Here is a 15252-nt window from a genome sequence, read left to right as displayed (position 1 = left end):
TCTTGAATTATTCTCTCAATTAGCTACGGATAAGGTGAGACTACTAAGGAATGTGATTTAGATCGCTTCTGCCCTTCCCCCTTTCCCTATTTCTCCCCTTAAAAGACCTTCATCTGTGGTGTATCATTCAAAAAATATAAATTCATGAAAGACACACAATATGATATGACAGAACATGCCCTAGTTCTGTTCTGGGGTCAGAAGACTTGGATTCTTGTCACTTATTTTTATAATGCTGAGCAAGCCCATCTGGGACTAAATCTGCCTATCACCAAAAACAAGGAGATTGAGCTAAGTGATCTCCAATGTCCCCTTTTGCTCCAACTGTTTTCCTACAGTTTTTTGTCACCTTCTCCACTCCTTTCCTACGTGTTGATCTTCAGACAAAGAAAGACTTAAAAACAATAGCCTCATCTCTCCTCCAGCCTAGCCCATATAAAAGTGGAGTCATAATCTCCCCTACCCCTTTCCTATCTATCCATTTATATGAGTGACTTTCTTAGGTGTTATTCCATTCTAAGACATATTAAATCACATATTTCTCTTCCATATTTCTTTTCTCCTCTGAAATAATTTTATGAGATTGTATTTTATGGGTTTTTCTCATATATCAAATTATCTCAATTAGCCACAGATAAGATGAGACTTCTAAAGAGCCTGACTCATCCTTATTGCATATTAACACTTGTTGATTTACTTAGTCTTCTCATGCTATATGGAATTTATATGAATTCATCATCCTCAAGTTTCTTTTGTTTTATTAATTTGCATATTGAATATCTTTTTCACTTTTGATTTCTTTCCTAGGATTGAATCAAGTTTCTGCCTCCTGCTAAAAATCCATCTTTTGTCACTATTAGTTAAGTTTAGATTTGCAGGATCTTATGTTGGAATGGAATTTAATTTCTTTTCCTTTTTTGGAATAACATACTTTAAGTCCTTTCTTGAATTCTTCTGGTCAAAAAACAGTCTTTTTCAATTTGGACCATTTCTCCCTTATATGCAAAGGGCATTTTTTTGTCTACTTGCAAAATTCTTTATTTAGTGTTGAAACTCTGGTACTTGATGATTATATTTATGAATTAATTAAACTTCAGATTTCTTTTTCCTAGAACCCTGTGAATTCTATACAACTGTACTTTGCTCTCTTTTCCCAAAATCTCTGGTATGATTTTCTTATAGTGTGGTATTCAGATTTTTTTTTGTTTTATTGTATTTTCCAGAAACCAGTAATACTCAGATTCAAGTTCATCTTTAATTGTTTTTGCTTGACCACATCTTAAGTATTCTTTTAATTTTGTTGTCTTATAACTTTGTTTCAATATTTTTCATTGTCATGCATTTTTACATTGAAAAATTGCCATTTTCTTACTCCAAATAATAATTGATCAGAGAAATGCAAATTAATACAACTCTGAGATATCACTATACACCTGTCAGATTGGCTAAGATGACAGGAAAAGATAATGATGAATGTTGGAGGGGAATATTGTGAGAAATCTGGGACACTGATGCATTGTTTGTGGAACTGTGAATGGATCCAATTATTCTGGAGAGCAATTTGGAAGTATGCTCAAAAAGTTATCAAACTGCATATTTTTTGACACAGCGGTGTTTCTATTGGGTTTATATCTCAAAGACATCTTAAAGGAGGGAAAGGGACCACGTGCAAAAATGTTTGTGGCAGCCCTTTTTGTAGTGGCTAGAAACTAGAAACTAAATGGATGCCCATCAGTTGAAGAATGGCTGAATAAATTATGGTATATAAATGCTATGGAATATTATTGTTCTGTAAGAAACGACCAACAAGATGATTTCAGAGAGGCCTGAAGAGACTTAGATGAACTGATGTTAAGTGAAATGAGCAGAACCAGATCATTATACAGTTCAACAACAAAAATATATGCTGATAAATTTTGACAGGCATGGTTATCTTCAACAATGAGATGATTCAAACAACTTTCAACTGTTCAGTAATGAAGAAAATCAGCTATACCCAGAGAGAGAATTATGGGAAATGAGTGTGGACCACAACATAGCATTTCCTCTCTTTCTATTATTGTTTGCTTGCATTTTTGTTTTCACTTTCAGTTTTTTTACTTTCTTTCTAAATCCAATTTTTCTTGTGCATCAAGATAACTGTATAAATATGTATACATATATTGTTTTTAACATATACTTTTACATATTTACATATATTGGACTACCTGCCATCTAGTGGAGGGGATTAAGGGAACGAGGGAAAAAGTTGGAAGAGAAGGCTTTGCAAGGGTCAATGTTGAAAAATTACCCATGCATATGTTTTGTAAATAAAAAGCTATAAAAACAAACAAACAATGAGATGATTCAAAACAGTTCCAGTTGTTCAGTGGTGAAGAGAGCCATATGTACCCAGAGAGAGGACTGTGGGAACTGAATATGGACCACAACATAGCATTTTCATTCTTTCTGTTGATGTTTGCTTGCATTTTATTTCTTTCTTAGTTGTTTTTTTCCTTCTTGATCCGATTTTTCTTGTGCAGCAAGATAAGTGTATAAATATGCATACTTATATTGGATTTAACATATTTAACATGTATTAGACTACCTGTCATCTAGGGGAGGGGGTGGAGGGGAAGGAGGAAAAAATCTGGAACAGAAAGTTTTATAAGGGTCAATGTTGAAAAATTATCCATGTATATGTTTTGTAAATAAAAATACTTTAATAAAATTTTAAAAAAGAAAAATTGCCATTTTCTTTTTAAGGGTGTTCACTTTATCAAAATTCTCTATATGGTAGTCTAATTTCTTTTTTAAAATCGTAAGTATTAATTTCAATTCTTATTTCTTTCTTGAATTCTTTTATAAGCTTCCAAGCTTCCCTGAGACTTCTTGTAATTTGTTTCTAGGAATCCAGTGATAATTATTCTTATATTATATTGATTATATTTATTTATCCCATAATATTTTTCATTGTATTATGAGGCTTTTCTTTACTCACTTTTTTAGGTTCTTCCATATGTGCTATTTTAATTTTTTAAATTTATTTTAATTTTATTTTTGTTGTTACTTTGCTTTATATAGTGAATATTTTATTTGGTGCTTTGAAGCAAGGCTTAAATACAATCCACTCACTAAGTTAATTTGCTGGCATAATCCAGTTCTGAGTACTGCAAAGCAAGGTCATCGTTAAGATCATAAAATTAGGGACCAAAGAAATCTTAGAGGTCACCTAATATAACCTTCTCCTTTTATAAATGAGCAAAACAAGCCCAGAAGTAATAAGTAATTTACCCAAGATCTTAAACAAAGTAAACAACAAAGACAAGATTGGAAACAAGGTCCTCTTTTTCCAAATCTAGTGTTTTTCCTGTTGGATCATGTTCCAGATGTGAGATGGTGAGGTAGGTTTAAGATATGCCTATGTTGATGTGGTAGTCAAATGGAGAATGTTGAAGAATTGCTTAGTCAGCTTGTTAGAGGATCTATTAGCATGAAATCTGAAGTCCCAGAATATGATGATCAAAAACAAAATAGACCATGAGCCATTCACTAAAGTCACTGAAAATTTTGGAAGAGTGACCTAGATGTCAATAAGTATAAGGACAAGCTATATGTTGATGGGTGAATGTGAAGTGGTAAAAGAGTTGGAGAAGGAGGCATGTGATTAGGAATAGTGATCCAATGATTACATGGAAGCCATGGAAGCCAATTGCCACAAAGAATGTGGCAACTTGGATGTTGTTACTCTGATACTCTGAAAGGAATTATGAGTAACAAGGAGCATGCTTATCTCTCTTCCTGTTGCTGTGAATTGGGGGAAGTAGAAAAAGAAGTGGTTTACAGTGAATAAGATTTCAAGGAATGTGTCCTCTGGGGAGAACTAGGCTTCAGTTAACTCATAAAAATAGAGGGAAGATTGGTTAAAAAGTTTAAAGAAGTAGAGATTTTGTTGACAAGAGAACACATACTGGTTTTTCCATGAGACTCTAAGTAGCCAATCCTGTTGGAACTATTGACTGCATCTTGTTTCTTTTTTAATTTCTAGCTTTTAGCAATGCTTGGGGAAGGGCCAGATTAATGTTATATCTTCTCACTGGAACCTTAATTGGCAGGACTATTGTTAGGAGGATAAAGAAATAATCCCCTCTCCTGACTCTTCTTTTTCCAAATATCTAAATATTACACCAACATAAATGTTACCCAAAGAGGTTATGACACCCAGGTCACACCTACCTGTTGGCCAAGTTGGATTGTGGTTTGCGTGTAAAAAGACAAAGACAATTTTCCTCTCTTTGAGTGGCACATATGGCTTTGTTAAGATCCTATTAGAACTCTCATTTCTGCCAATAAGATCCCAAATCCTGCCAGGCCTAGCCTCCTTTCATCTAGTGTGATGTCACTGCACTGTCACCCTGGATGAAGAATAATCTCCCTGTGAAATAGAATGGGTAGAGTTGAGAGAACACTAGAGAACAGACAGCGATTATAATACAGTTTATCTGGATTAGTATTTTTGTAGGTGTAAAGTAAAGAAATCTGCTTTGTAGCACTTAGGACATAGGTTTGGAAAACACTGGCTTTTCCTGGAAATCCCCTCAACTGTTTCAGGTTTATTTATTACTTTTCAAAACCCTATCCAGGTGCTTGTTGTTATGATAACAAGTAGTGACACAAAGTTAACTTGAAATGGGGTAAACCAATTGAATTAAAAATAGCTAGATTTAGAACATGCTTAAAGCTGAAGCTTAAAAAATAAAACACTGATGTGCACCCTCTCCCTTCCCAGATGAGATTAAGGTAGATGTTGCAAAATATTCCTACTTCCTAAATGCCTTGCCTACAAAGCTGCCTGCCTCAGCAGTCCTAGCTGGGGCCATGTCCTTCTGCTGTAGAGCTCTAAGTTGTGTTTGGGGGGAAAATGACAAATGTTGAGTTTAGGCTCAAAGGAAGAACAGAGTGAGTTCAGAAATGAGAGAGGCCATTTAAATCTGTTTGGAGGAAGTCAAGCCAATGTTTTGATGTCTTTTTGGGTTTGGGAGGTTTCTGAAGTTATGGTTCTGAGGACCTGCAGTTGCATCAGATTTTAAGGTCTACACCCCAGAATCCTACACAGAAGGAGTTGTCAACAATCATGCTTCTCTGTGAAAAGCAACCAAGGTGCAGATTAGTGGAACAGATAAGGAAGAAGTAGAAACTATCAAGCTCAATAACTCTATGAGGAATCTGGGAATATCAATTACTTGAAGAAATCCTTTTTTTCCCCTTACAAGAACTGCTAGGAAAACTGCAAAGCAGTTTAGTAGTAATTAACTTTTGGCAGACACTATATGCTGAAACAAACTAAAAATGGTTACTCAGTCTGAATATTAAAGGTCATACCATAAAAGAACTAGAAGAAAATAAGATCAGCTATCATTCACAGATAAAATTAAGGGGAACTTCTTAACAAACCAAGGAATAGGGGTGATCACAAAATATAAAATAGGTAATTTTTATTATATGAGATTCAAATTGATTTGCATAAGACTTTTCTCATTGGTTTAGAATAAATCTTTGATTCTTCACATCTGTATGAAGGAAAGAGTTGTCAAGAGTTTGGGAAGGAAGACATCTCAGTTCTTCAGACTTAAGACAGCAGGAAAGAATACATAGTTCTATATTCTCTTCAAAAAGGTCCTTGGATGAAAAGAAAAATTCCAAGAAGAATCTGGCACTTGGAAGAGAAGTCATCTTGTTAATGTCTTTATTCCTAGGTTATCCTGGGATTTGGAGGAATTTCTCCCCTTAGGTATTAAAGATTCCCTTTCTTCCTCTGTCCCTTCCTCCTTCCCTCCCTCCTTTCTGTCTCTCTTTCTCTCCTTTTCTCTCTCTCTCTCTCTTCCTCCCTCCCTCCTCCTCTCCTTTTATGGTAAAGCTGAAATATTTTGCTCCAAGTTGGAAAGATTACTCATTTTCTAAATTATTTGGCATATTCTAATCTGTGGAGCTTCTCTGATTTCTCTTTGCTATTAACTTGAATAAGTTAAGTATTTTATTTGCTGTTCATTAGTTATGATGATTATTTCTATATACTGAGCACTTGGTGGCAAGGATATATAGGCTTGAAATTCTCTTTCTTTTAAAGGAATAGAAACAATGAATTCAGCTTAAATCTAAAATTTGTTCTCTCCAGGCTAGCAATATTTAGTGGGAGAGATATATAATTCTAGCTACCCCATTTCTGAGTAGAACAGAATAGTCCATTTCATGGTCCCAATCTTCTGTTCCCCTCCTGGCGGGGAATCAAAGTATCCCTCGGGAAAAAAAAAAAGAAAAGAAAAAGAAAAAAGTGGAGAAGACTCAAATGTCTATTCATTCTTCCATGTGAGCTACATCTAAACAGAACAGACCCATGTAGCTATACATATAATTTAGATGGTCAACACAAATCCATCATTTTACAAATGAAATTAAAAACAAAAACTTTTTGCATGAACAGAATCAATGTAACTATTATAGAAAGGGAAGCCTTTGGGTAAAGCAAATAACTTATTCTATTGGATTTACTTACCCAATCCATATCCACCACTGACAAGTTGAGTTGCCAAAGGATATCTGTTACTACTGCTAGGATTTTAGAGGAAATCTTGTGTCTGACTATCCTCCTATGTGCTAGATCAAGAGCTCTGACTCTTACTTAACTTTGACTGTCAGTCAATAGAATGGAAAAGTTCTTAAGGAAAAGTTCTTCAGTAAGGGCATTTATTTTCTCAAATGATGTAGCAAGATCAACAATTATGAAGCATTTTTGCTATCACCAGGGATACACTTTCCTACAAATATACCCAGAATCCAGGATAGACAAGTAGATACAAACTTAACATCCAAATGTAATGAAGCATACAAGTTGGGGACATAGATAGACAAGGCAATTCACAACTGTGGAACAGCAGGGCATTTATGTTCTGTTTCCAGAAGGGCTTTTTTATACTTTTCTGTACCATTTGTGTGGGCTGGCTTTTTAAAGGGCAAAGTATCTGCTCTAGATGAGCAATTTATCTAGGCTTGCAGTGTTAAAGCTGAATGGGACTAATCTCCTGCTGGGCTGGGTGGAGCAATTTATTCAGTTACCGAAATGGGCAGTGACTGTCAAATAAGGATGGTAGTTACTACCAGGCTAAGCCAGTCAAGTTGCTCAGCTGCTAGGCTCTTCTTAGGAAGTACAGTTCCTCAGCTTCATGTGTCCAGTACTCTTATGGCATGCTCTTCCAGGGTCAGATGCAGTCTTTTCCCACTAAAGGCACAAGCTTGGGCTCAGGGCTATCATGCTGTTTCAGCTGGAATGTTACTGTATCCATTTCAGCTGGAGTGCTCTAAAGCTCTATTAGCTAGAGCAATGAACCGTTAGTATAGAATTTGATGTGGTTTAGGATTGACAGAAGATTCTTCACCTCCAGGCAGGAAATGTGAGAAGACTTGGTTTTCTAGTAAACAAATTTTTCTTTCTTAAAAGCCATTACCAACCATAAGCCATTTGATGTTGCCTTAGAGTGATTAATTTTAATTTACTCATTTTTACCTCTTATAGTCTTTTGGGAATATTATGTAGATAAGTACAAAGGTATGAATGCAGTCTATGGCTTGAAGGCATAGATTCATTGTCTTTCTGACCTCTTCGTATATAATTAAGGTATTTATGTTTCTGGTATTTCTAGGGTAGGGAATATCTAGTTTGTATTTGAAAGCTTTCACCTTTGCTTTTCAATATCTCTATCTTTTATTCCCTGAAGATCTTGAACTTTTGTTGGAAATTCCATTACATTATCCTTCTTCACATCATCATCACTATTATTTATATAGCACTTTACATTTTGCAAAGTTCTTTACACATATTATCTCACTTTATTCTCACAACAACCCTTGGAAGTAGGTACTATTATTATCCCCATTGTATAGATGAGGAAATTGAGGCAGACAGAAATTAAGTAACTTGCCCATGATCACATATATATTAAGCATCTGAGGCTAGATTTGAACCCAAGCCTTATTGACTCTAGGTCTGGTTAACTATACACTATACCACATAGAGTTGCTTCATATCTAATGAAGATTTGATATATAGGATCTGTAAGAATGAACATAAATAAATATATAAGACCAAAATTTTTTCCCATATAGATGTCATCAAAGGATAAAAGCAAGTATTTCTCAAAAGAAAAACATTGCAAACTATTAATAACTAAATAAAAGATGGCTAGAAATCACAAAAAAGGGGATAGTTCAATGGATAGAAAATTGGCCTGAAATTAGGAGGACCCGAGTTCAAATCTCCAGTCTCAGATACTTAATTGTTCCTAGTTGTGTGACCCTGAGCAAGTCATTTAACTCCAATTGCATCAGAAAAAAAAAGGAAATCAAAACAATTCTTATTATTTATCTTATCCTCATCAAATTGGTACAATGATAAAAGGTGAAAACAGTAAATATGGGAAAGCTTGTAGAAATAGAGAAACTATGAGTTGGTCTAACTATTCTGGAAAGTAATTTGGAATTATGCTAAAAACACAGCACTAAAATGCCCATGCTCTTTGATCCAGAGGTCCCATAGATGTATATTTGAAGGAAGTCAAAGACATAAAGCTATAGAGATCTTATAAATATTCATAGCAGCTTCAAAAATATTTGTAGCAAAACTTTTTGTGTCTGGAAACAAAATATATGTTTCACTGATTGGAAAATGGCTAAACAAATTGTGGTACAAAAATGGAAGAAATGATCAATATGAAGAATTCAAAGAAGCATAGAAGACTTACATGAATTGTAGAGATGAAATAAACAGGAAAATAACATGCACATTGATTATATAGGCCATGATTTCAATAATTGTTGATAATACTACAATAATAATTTATATTAATAATTCAATAATACAATGAAACAATACAATAATATCACACTAATTAATAATATTATGCCAGTGATAAAGTTGAGGTCTGGCACCAAATGATGAAATTGGAACCCAAATGGTAGGGTTTGGTCATATGACAAATTCATAATGGCTTTCCCTTTGCCAAAAGGTCCTTTTATTTATGAGAAGAAGTTATGGACAAAATGAAGAGGTAAAATAGACACCAGGAATGGGAAATATGAAATAGATTTTTGGTTGCATATAGTTATCAAGGAAAGGGATTTTAACAATTAACAATGGAAAAGACAAGTTCCCCAGTGGAACTCACAGTTAACCAGGAGAAATGGAATATACCATGAAGTAGAAGTATGCCATTAACTGACACGTTAAATCCCCAGAGGAGTTTAGCATGCTAGTTAGTTAGCTATAACAAGGGGAAAGACACTATAAGACATGAGGGAGGGATGGAAGGAAAAATACCATAAGACAAAATGCAGTGGAAGGCTAACCTCAAAAGAAGTTCAGCAAAGATGGCATAGGCCATAGACAAATTTATAGGGGAAATTTAACATTGGCTTTCTGATTGGATGCAGTAATGTGGGGCTTCCCAAGACCTTCACAGGGATAGTACTATATAATTTTATCAGTACTTCAGACTTTCTCTGCCAACCTCACCTAGTTAACCTGGACCTCTTCACCAGAATGTACTTCCATTTAGACTTCAACAAAATTGAAGGCCTTGAGGCACTAAGACACTGACTTGGAAAAGAGAAGCCTTTGTATAAGTAAAGGAAGTAGGCCTAGGGAAAGGGTCTGAGGCTTGCATAACTCGGTTGAATATGAACAAGTCAGCAAAGTTAATAGACTTATTCCAGGATATAGATCTTATTGATTATTTTGTCTCCAGATATTCTTCTGCAGTAGTCTCCAATAGGAATGGGGAAGGGAAATTAGGGGATTGTAACTTCCTGGTAGAGAAAATGAAGAACCTGATCAGGGTCAGGAAGATTCCAAAGAAACTAGTCCTTTCCCACTTCCTGTCTGCATATGACAAACCTCAAAATCTAAAGGTATCTATGGGAAGAGGTTTCTGCCATTCCTAAGATAAGGGTAGCTGCATTTTCTAAAAAAGCATACTAGTACTATGTAGCACTGAAAAAAAGCATTGTAATACTCTAGTTAGGAAGGGTACAGATGGAAATAGTGGAGACAGCAGCATCTGTCTATGGAAGAGGGAGTCCTGGGATTCCAGAATATCAGTCCATCCATTAGAGACACTATATCCTTTAAAGAGCCCCCTGGCCTGATCTGCTCATCCAAACTTGAGTAACAACAGTTCAAACTCAAATCCGATCTATTCTGTTAGCAGCTGTCAAGCAGCCAGGGTTTTCCCAGGTAAACAGCAAAAACCCATCAATGAAGTGACTTATCTAGTCCATACCAACCCAGCATCAGTTAAGCCCAGTGAGGAATCTAGCCCAGCCCAGAAACTAATGAACCAGCCCAGGGGAGAGACCCTGTGTCTTGTGTCCTATCTGGAACCAGTACAGCAAATCAGTTGAGTGATTTGTCCATCAACCAAAACTGACACCTCAAAATTCACCGCAGTAAACTTCATGAAGACTCTTCCCAAAAAGAACTAAACTTGATGATGAGGTTGGGTTAGCAATACCTAGTTTGAAATAAACATGTGACACACAATGGTCATTCTTTTTGCCAAAAGAAAGGTTTATTTGGGAGAAGAGATTACAGATAAAAATAAGCACCAGGAGTGGCAAATATGAAATAACAGTTGGGAGAGCATATAGTTCCAAAGGAAAGGAATTTGGAAGAATCCATTAAAGAAATGTATCATAAGGCCTGGGTATGTCACTGATTGGCAGGTTAAATTTATAAAGGAGTTTAGCAGATTAATCAGATTTAGCTAGAGTAAGGAGAAAGGCACCATTAAAAGAAAGATACTATCAAGGAGAAAAAGAGAGTGCCTCATAGTGGGTTTATTCCTGAAAAGAACTTAGCAAAGATCTTCATCAGAAGCAGATCTTTTATAGGGGAAATACAGCCTTAGAGATTTCTGAAGGAAGCCAGATAGAATGCACTGAGCAGACCAGATCCCAGGGACCTGATAAGGAAAAAAAAAAAAAAAAAAAAAAAAAAGATAAGCAAATCAACATCTCAAAAGTTGTTTAAAGATGCACAGAGATTTGAAAGATAGATAAGAAAGTTCTATCCTTACAACCACTCTATAGAGATAAAATCAGATTTAAATAATTGGAGAAATATTAATTGTTCATGGGTAGATAGGGCTAATATAAAAACGACAGTTTTACCTATTAATTGGTCAATTAAATGACCAAAATATTATTTTGCTGTATTTAGCAGTATCAGATATAAAACTATATTATAAGGCAGTAATTATCAAAATCATCTGGTACTGGTTAAGAAATAGAGAGGTAGACTAATGCAAAAGAGTAGACAAACAATTTATAATAGTAAATAAACATAATAACCTTGTATTTGACAAGTATGAAGATCTAAAAATTTTGAGATAAGAATTTATTATTTGGTAAAAAAAAATAAACATCAAACTTGGGAAAACTAAGATATATAGAAACATATATGCAGGGATTGTGAACTATGGTGTGGGAAGTAGGAGTCATCCACAAAGTTACCTCTAGTTGATCCTCTGGTAACCTAAACTGCCAGTGCAAAGACAAAATAAGAGATTAATTCCAGAAAAGGAAGCAAAGAGAAGGAAATAAGCATTTACCATGGCCTATGTGCCAAGCATAGTACTAAGTGCTTTACAATTATTATTCAGTTATGTACAACAATCCTGAAGGGTAGTTGCTATTATTATCTCTATTTTACAGTTAAGAAAACTGAGGCAAACAAAGGTTATTTGACTTGCCCTAGATTACACAGCTCATAAGCATCTGAGGCCTAATTTGAACTCAGGTCTCCCTGACTACAGGCCCAGCCAGCAAAACTGCCAGATAAGATGCCATGAGTATAGTTGAAAAGAAACAAAACCAAACAAAGACCCTGAAATTGACTGCTTGTCATATTATAATGACTAAGATTGATCTCAAAGAAGAGATGAGAAAATGTCTTTTCTCCTCCTGTCCTTATAGAGGAAGGTATACTTGCTTGGGTAAACCCAAGATCATGTCTTCTACTATTTTTTATTGTTTTTCCTGAGTACAGACAGACCAGCTCCAAATAATTCTGAGAAATGGGCATTTTCAGGCCTAGAATATCTTTGTTAGCTAGAGAGGCTGAACTCTTCTTGGAAAAGAAGAACCTACCACCAGTAAGATAATGCAGCAAGTCATGTCCTGACATGAAATTTGGGTTTTTGTCTTATGGTTTACAAAATATGCCTGTTCTAGCATTTCATTCTACCATTCAATATCAACCCACCTGGGAACATGAGGACCACTGATCAGCCTCTTTTCAGGGACTTTATTCATATTTATTGTTAAATCATAGATTTAGAACTGGATGAGACCTCATTGAAACCCCTCATTTTATTTTATTTTTATATTTTATTTATTTTGTTAAATATTTTTCAATTTTATGTTTTCTTTCTTTTAAAAAATTAATTTTTAATGTATGGAATAAAACAAGCATTTCTATAACAGTATAATAAAAAAGATAGTTACACATAAAATTGCAAGTCCGTTACATAGCTTTCTATTTCTTATAAATATATAATAAAATTATCATGTAAATTTTTTTTCTTCCAAGAAACTAAGTGATGAGTCCAGAGTCACAAAGATTGTTCATTCCAATCAGTGATAGGGCACACTTCTCTTTCATAGTTTTCCTTAAATAATCACATGACTTTTCTTACATAATTATTCTTTCAGAAATGGGAATGGATTAATTGGAGCTTATCTTCTCCAACCTCTTCACTTTTCAGATGAGGAAAATGAAGTCCAGAAAAGAGGAACTTGTCCAGGACAATTTATAGCAGAACTAGGGTTTAAAAACAGGTCTCTTGATTCTTAGTTTAAAGCCATTTTTGCTATACCAAATATTTTCCAAATTGCTCCAAGGAAACTTGGTATAAGGAACTTAAACATAAAATACAAAGACTTTGAACTGCATGACCTACTTATAAAACATCCAGACTATGCTGTATCCATGTCTGTAATTTAGAACCAGAAGAGATTTTAGGGGTAATCTGTGAATTGAATGCATGTCCCTCATTTTATAAATGAATATCTAAGATCCAGAGAGAATAATTGGCTTTCCTGTGGTCAAGCAGGAAGACACCATCAGGCAGGGTGGTAGTTCCTAATGAACCCCAAGAATTGCTGAATTACACCATTGACTGGCAGGCTAAGCATGTAAGGTACAGGTAGATTCCTTTATAGGATAGAAATAACCTCGGGATTGACATCCTAATTTGGCCTTCTGACTAGGGATACAGTAAACTGTGGGGTCATGATGATTTTGTCAGTGAGAGGAATTTGACCAGAAACAAAAGACCTATTTAAGAACAAATTAATTTTATCAATGCTCCTCCTTGCTTGCCTCAGGGAGTAGTTTGGACAGTAATTCATGCTGTCTCCTGTCAAATGTCCTCCTAGCTACTGAGGACCAAAGACCTCATCAATTTCACGTCTCTAAGCCTTTATTTTCCTCATCTATAAAATGAGGGGATTTGACTTTTCAACTAAATCTATGATCCTATGTCATATCGATTCTCCATATTCCATGTAATATTAATAAGACTGCCATGAGGAAACTTTCATATGAGTAATATTTATCCTCTTTTATTAAATCAAAAGTAAATTTTTGAGGGTACAGATAAAATACAAAATTATGTATCAATACTAAATACGTGCAGCAATATTTTCCAGCATGAAAATAAACATAATTTCCTTTATTTTTCTCCAGGCTTCAGCCCAACGTTTATGGATTTTGACAGTGCATTTTAAAAGTGTCCTGTGGCCAAATTAGTTTGGGAAAAGCTACAGCATATTTGGAAATAGCACACCATTCCATGTGAGGCATATGGTTTTTCTCAAGCAAAGAAATAATTTCCCCACGGGACCTACTTGAGGTAGTGGTTTGGAGAGAAGCATCTTTCTTTCAGCCATAGAGGAAGAATAAAGCTTTCTCTAGCATCAGCTTTTTATCTTCTTGAAGACAGGGATGACATTTTCTTGTGTGTCTCATGAAGCACCTAGTGTGGTGCAGGTATCCATACAATAGGGATTCAATAAACTTTTGTTGACTAATAATTATTGTTTGCTGTTATTATTGTTATAATTCTAACTAGATTCTTTACTATTCTCACATCTGACCCTTACCAACACTGGAGTATAGCTATGAAGTATTATAGGGTTTTGTCTTTGTCTCAGCTGATGAACTATCAACTCTGTGCCTCAGGCTGGTTCTGATGATAGTTTCCAAAGGTGAGTCTGTCAACCAAGAACTGCTCAGAAAGTGAATATACAAATAGGATGGAGTATGTAGTCAGGTAAAAATCTGAGGAGTGAGAGGAATGATAGGGAAAGAGGGAGGAATGATGGGAAGAGAAGGAACAATGATAGGGAAAGCAGGAGGAATGATGGGGAGAGGGGAAGGATGGGGGGAAAAGGAATGGTGGCCCAAGAAACCTCTTTTTGCAGCAGGGCCTGCCCTTCCCTTCACCTCACTACTTCACTAGAGATGAACAGTCATGGAGAATGATCCAGAATCCTACCAGCTAAGCTGTTTAGCAGCCATTCCAGCAGCTGGAAGACAGGATTAGAGTGTTCTGTCAGTGACAGAATAGCAAGCAAGAAAGCAGAGGAGCCACTGGAAAGCAAAGAAGCAAGAAAGCAAGAAAGCAAAGCAACTCCAGTTCCTGAACTCCAGTGACAGAATTTTAAAAATAAGAGAAAAAAGGCTTCAGAAAAACCAAACAATACACATATGAATGGATGTATATTGTTTCTGGTAGTAAATACAATATTCCACACCCATAATTTCCTACTTCTGCAAAAAATAGACTAAAGAGGTTCATTTTTGTCAACTCATTTCTCATTCTAAGGTTGGTCATGATAATCACAGTGCTTAGTTTTATCTCTTTGTTTTTCCCATTCACATTGTTAGTTATTGCCTATACAGTTTTCTTTCTTTAATCCACATCAATGCATATGAATCTTCCCATATTCATTTCTTCTTTATTCTTTTTTTCTTCTTCTTCTTTATTTTTTTTCTGAATTCTCTTATGTCCATGTACTACAACTTGTTTTACCCATCCCCATTCAATCAGCAGCTATTTTATTTCTAATTCTTTGCTATAAATATTTTGATGTATATGAGACCTTTTTTTGTCAACCTCCTTTGGGGTCTGTGAGAGATTTAAAAATCCCTTTTTAGCA

General features: G+C 35.2%; 1 long non-coding RNA gene across 1 annotated transcript in view; it reads left to right on the top strand.

Annotated features, from left to right (window-relative positions):
* LOC116421138 overlaps nt 1-14111 on the top strand; it is a 113070-nt gene extending 98959 nt beyond the window's left edge. Inside the window, exon 5 of the long non-coding RNA XR_004231443.1 lies at nt 13778-14111. This is a non-coding gene — a long non-coding RNA (uncharacterized LOC116421138). The remainder of the gene's footprint in view (nt 1-13777) is intronic.
* The last annotated feature ends 1141 nt before the right edge of the window (nt 14112-15252 follow it).

Source organism: Sarcophilus harrisii, chromosome 2 (assembly GCF_902635505.1).
Source record: "Sarcophilus harrisii chromosome 2, mSarHar1.11, whole genome shotgun sequence".
Taxonomy (NCBI): domain Eukaryota; kingdom Metazoa; phylum Chordata; class Mammalia; order Dasyuromorphia; family Dasyuridae; genus Sarcophilus; species Sarcophilus harrisii.
Note: the sequence above shows the minus strand (reverse complement) of the source record. Positions and strands in the feature narration are given on the sequence as shown.